Consider the following 5,679-nt stretch of genomic DNA (forward strand, 5'->3'; position numbering starts at 1 on the left):
GAGTCCATCCACTACATGATCTGTGAACGGGGGTACACTAAAGAACAATATGAAGTGCGTAAGCAATAATATTCACAATTTTATTTTATTACCATCATTTGTGTTGAGTTTCATTTATTCATATATATATGTATTAACCCCCTTCTTCAAATTAGATCTTTCGGATGCGGGATGAACTCCTACCACCAGATCGTATGCGAGTAGAGGAATTGGCGGCATTCTTCCTTGACCACGTGATCGCTGAAGACGGAGAATACTATGTGGATCCTGTGTTCATATATAGTTAGGAGATTATATTTTAAGAGATAATTATTGTATATATGTAGCCGGTAGTGTCGGATAGATATACGAGAACTTGTTGTTCGACCAATCTCTCGGAGAAGGAGAGGTGATCGATATCACTTCTCTCTGACGATCTAGTCCTCTCCATACGTATGTATAGTACGTAGCGTCGACCAAGCACGGACATAAGAGAGGACACTTCTCTCTATTAATTAGCTAGCTAACACAATATACGAAACACCTAAATTAAGCCCCCAAAACCCCCAACCCCCCTCCCCCATTTCAAAAAAAAACAAATACCCCAGCCCCTGAAATGCTGACGCGTGGATGCCTATTGGTCCCGGTTGGTGCCACCAACCGGGACCAAAGGCCCTCCTGCCTGGGCTCGGCGCACCGGCCACGTGGAGGCCCATCTGTCCCGGTTCTGGACTGAACCGGGACTAAAGGGTAGGGCATTAGTAACAACCCTTTAGTCCCGGTTCAGAAACCGGGACAAAAGACCCTTACCAACCGGGACTAATGGTGGTTTATCTACTAGTGATACAAGCCCGATGCCAACTTTGGATTACTAGAAGATGATAGTAAAGTTGTTTCCTTTGATAAGTAATGTAGTGATTGCAGTCATAAGATCATCATATGTGCGTTCACTTGATGAGAATTGCTTTCTGAGGTTAGTAAAGCTTCCAGTTACATGTAAATTGGATAGTACATTATCACAAAATGCACCAACAGTACATAACACCAATTAACTACGTATAAAATTGCAGACAAGTCATAATGCTAGGCAGGATATGAATTGGCTGCATTCATAACAAGCACTGGTTGCAAGCAAAGAAGCAGCAAAGCACGCCACTATCAAACAAATCCCTGCAACACTCACCATTTCAAATAGTTGGTGCACACAATGATGGTGGCAAACCAGCATAGAGTCGACCATACACGTTGGATTTGCTAAGCTCAGCTAACAGCTCGACCTGAAACGTTCCACGGAAAATAATCCAAATTTAAGCATGTGTTGTTTAGATGGGGTGTACAACGCTTCCATGAGCAGGTATCCCCCAGCTACACCAACAAGAGTAGCACGCTTTACCGGCAACAGGATGACCTTCTCCGTAACATTGGTTATTTCTTAGAATTGAATACGTCAGCCAACATCGGTCATCTTCTCTGTACTCATCATAGCATTTAGTGAGCATCCCGAGCATTCCGTCCGCTGCCTCGACAATGACATAATTGCGGTTCGGTGGTTGTTCAGGTGGGAGGTTGACAACAGAGAAATCCATGGTGTGTGTGTCAAGGAGAAGCAACTTCTTCATGAAATGCAAACGCCAACAGAAGCATCTGTGGACGTACCAACGATAGGACAACCAAGGCTCAGAGTTCTCAAATGAGCCAATAGTAGCCTGAGCACTCCATTTGAGAACAGGAGAAGACCAGCATCAGCAGATTTATTTTGCATTGTGCCAAGCACACCACTCTGAATGATAAAGGGTTCTCCTTATCCTCGCCGGGAGCAAGGAAAGTCTCCAGGATGAGGAGGTCCGGTCTACGGACCAGCGCTTTCAGGTGGTCGGGGACGGCAAGCAGCAGGATCGATGTAGCGGCGGTGCACGGGGTCGCACACGGCGAGGTCCCTGACAAAAAATTGGCTGTACTGTAAGTCACAAAGCTCAGCGCCCACGAGGAAGCGTCTGCTGGCTTCTTCTTTGGGGACCGGCTACGTGCCAGTCGACTGATTCTTTTGTTTAGGGCCAGTCACTTTTTCTTTATACACAGGATTCATCTTGGGTGGGAACGACTTGGGCTGGCTGGGGTACATGCATGCATGCGTTCAAGCAATTGTTCACATGTCATGCATGGATGACGGTGGGTCCCACTAACATGCATGCATTCGAACTTTTCTGCTCGAGGGAGATGAGTACATGCACACCACTTTTATAAGTTTTCAGAAATTATATATGATATAAAAATTAACAAAATAAATATAATGATTTTTTCTAAGCAAGAGTATATTAGTAGCACTAGTACTGCCCATTAAGAATAAAGAAAGTGAAAAAAAACTTGCGCACAACATTATATTTAAATCACACTTTTGGTAATACACAAAGAATAAACATATAACAGTGCAATTTTCACAATCTAGTACCCCCTCCGCTCGTAAATATAAGTGTTTTAAGTGATTTCAATATCGAGTATATACGGAGCAGAATGAGTGGATCTACACTCTAAAATATGTCTATATACATCTGTATGTAGTTCATATTGGAATCTCTAAGAAGACTTATATTTAGGAACGGAGGATAATTTACACACATATCGTATAGTGCTTACGTTTATACTTACACACGGAAAAATAAAAAAAGAAGTTGTTTAAGAAATAATGAATTAGTGGCATTAGTATTCCCTTTTAAGAAGAAGAAAATAAAAAGGCAAAATTTGCACACAGTTTATACATTAATTGCATTTTTTATAATATGCAAGAATAAACATATAATAGTGGAATGATATCGGTATTGCACTTAAAGAAGGAAGGAATAAAAAACAAAATAATGAAGTTTTCTATGAAAGAATGAAGCCCTTTAAGAAGAAAGAAAATGAAAAAAAACTAAAACTAAATCAAAACAATGAAGTTTTCTAGGGAATAACAAACCTTTTTAAGAAAAAAAGAGAGGAAAAAATTGCACACAAGTTTGCACTGAAATTGCACTTATAGTAATATGTAAAAAAGGAACATATAATATTGCAATTTTGCACTCTACTATAATTTACACGCGTGTTTTATAGTACTTGCCTGTCTACTTACTTAAAACACAAAAATAAAAAATAACATTTTCTAAAAAAGAATGAAGTAGATCATGCTCAATTTTGCACATAATTTACACATAAATTGCACATTTTATATATATGCAGGAACAAACATATAATAGTAGAATTCACATAAAAAATAAGTTTCAAAGCATGAATGAATTAGTGTCATTGGTATTTCCCTTAAGTAAGAAAGAAAGTGAAATAAAAGTTAAAGCAAGAATTTCCTTACAATTAGTACAAAAATTGCATTTTTTATAATATGTAAGAAGAAACATATAGCAGTGAAATTTCCATACTGTAGTACAGCGTATACATGTAATACTTGCATGCATACATTTACACACACAAAACATCCAATTCCCGCAAAAAAAAACACAAAACATCCAAAAATACAGATAAAGAAAAAAAAACTCAACAAAATACACACAAAAAAAGCAAACACGTGCAAAAAAACAGAAGCAAGCACAACCAAAAAAGGCATGCACGCACACAAAAATTGGCATGCATTTCATCCATCCATGTGGGTGCAACAGTCACAAAGTGGAGACATGCATGAATGGGGGCTGCAGCATGCACCGAGCAAGCAAAGACAGGAAATCGACTGAATAAACAACCGCGTCAGTCAAATCCATGAAAACCTCTTACACACGTATCATAAAGCACACTGACCGAAAAAGAAAAACTCAGTCGCCTGATGTATAGCTAAAGTGTCTTCTTTGACCGGGGCGCCGGCAAGGAGAGCCCCTCCGTCAAGGAAGTCAATTTCACTCCAGGAACGGCCGGCGGTGGAGGGCAGGAAGTGTTGGGTTTTCCCGGACACACACACACACTAGCTGGAGGTAGAAGACACACGAGCTGGAGGTAAAAAAAGACGCACACACACTTTGGCACAACGCACACACCGTGCCTTTTCTGTATTTCTCCTTGCCACACTGAAACACAACACAGATACATCTCTACTATTAAAGGAGGATCGAACGTCGTGATGGTTCGATCTCCTTCTTCCCACCTACGACGACTATATCCCCCCTCACACAATCCCTCGCGTGAAAAAAATCTAGGGGGAAAAAGCCATCGACCGAAAAACTCTCGCGTCGCGCGCGCGAGGGCCAGGATCGCACCACACCAAAAAAAGCAGCTCAACCCATGTACGAGATTCATCCAACAGCCGACCCACTCGTGCACGTCCCACACTCCTATCTCCCCCAACCCCCAACCCCCTCTCGATCCCATCTCTCTCCCAATTTTTTTGGCAACGCCGGCCTCCTCTTTCATCTCCCATGGCGACCATAGGGAAGGGTAGGTAGATCCATCTCGCCCACTTCTTCCTGCCGTCGTCATCGTACCCCACTTGACCATGCTAGCTTCCGCGATTTGGATGCCTCCCCTACGAGGAATCGGCGCGTCGTACTCATCGCAGGTGGGGGCGGCCATTAGCAAGGGCTCGTTTGGAAGAGCAGATGGCGTACAAGGTCGCGTCGAGGTCCAACGACCGGAATATCGGCTCCGTAGAGAACGCCGTCACAGGTGCGTCGATCTCAATCTTCTCCTCCATTGTCGCTGTCTTCATTACCTGTGCGTGTAGCAGGTGTGCTCTCACACTCACGAATTTTCAGTACGTGATGGGTTCTTTCTAATTCAGATCTTGCTTGCCTTATCGTGATATCTTCTTTGCCATGGTAAGCACACTAGCACAGCATGGTTCGTTCGCCCTCATAACTTTTGTTATGACATTAATGTTGTTCTGAAAGCAGTTTTAGTGAAGATCGAATGTTTTTAGATTAAGTAGAAAATACAGGAGTACTCTTCTGTAGTGTATTGTTGTTCAACTGAGACATATGCAGTGGGTTTGATGGCCAAGGTAAAGACTATACATTCACAATTCCTATAGTTATAAACAAGAAAAAGAAGATATAGGAAATTACTATTGTTTTAGATGGAGAGGCGTGATTCTGGACCATGGTTCAGCCGAACCTATGGTCGACGCCGTACGATTTAACATCCTGCTACATGTGGATCCGCGTTATGCATTGTTTAACATGCAAACAGCTCCCATCATGTATTTTTTAATCAATCATGCACGGATCCTTATGAAAAGTGTCCAGAGATCAATGGTGTCGAGCGTAGGTTGGGCTGAACCATGGTTCCGTATAACATTTTCGTCCAGTTTGGCATCCGGTACCAGCACTCCTGCTGCCTGCTGCTAGCCGCTAGCCCGCTGGGTTCGCGTGTGGCATGCGCCTGGGCTCGTGGTTTGTGTTCTGCTGTTCCTGTTCGTACCTTCGTGATGACTGGTCCGGTACGTCGTGTGTGTGTGTCGTATGTGCAGCTATCAGGCAAGGGCATGACCCAAGTCACGGCCCAACATCAAAGAGAACTCTTCCTTTCAGTGACTTATTGCACCTGTCATCCGTCAATCGAGCGTGTTTGCCGGAAATAAAGGTTGGGCGGACACCCTGCCTCGCCGTACCGAGTGCTCCGCCGGTGCTACCACTAATATCCTTGTACTGTAGTAGCTTCAGTATTTCTCCCGCTTTTTCTGCTACATGTGTAAATGTAGTTACAATTGAGAAAGCGAGAAATATTTGT

The 5,679-nt window shown here is 42.8% G+C and overlaps 1 pseudogene; it reads right to left on the bottom strand.

The window, feature by feature from the left end:
* Positions 1–1,166: 1,166 nt before the first annotated feature.
* On the bottom strand, positions 1,167–4,645 carry LOC125518074 (annotated as a pseudogene).
* Positions 4,646–5,679: the final 1,034 nt, after the last annotated feature.

Source organism: Triticum urartu, chromosome 7, assembly GCF_003073215.2.
Source record: "Triticum urartu cultivar G1812 chromosome 7, Tu2.1, whole genome shotgun sequence".
Classification (NCBI taxonomy): Eukaryota; Viridiplantae; Streptophyta; class Magnoliopsida; order Poales; family Poaceae; genus Triticum; species Triticum urartu.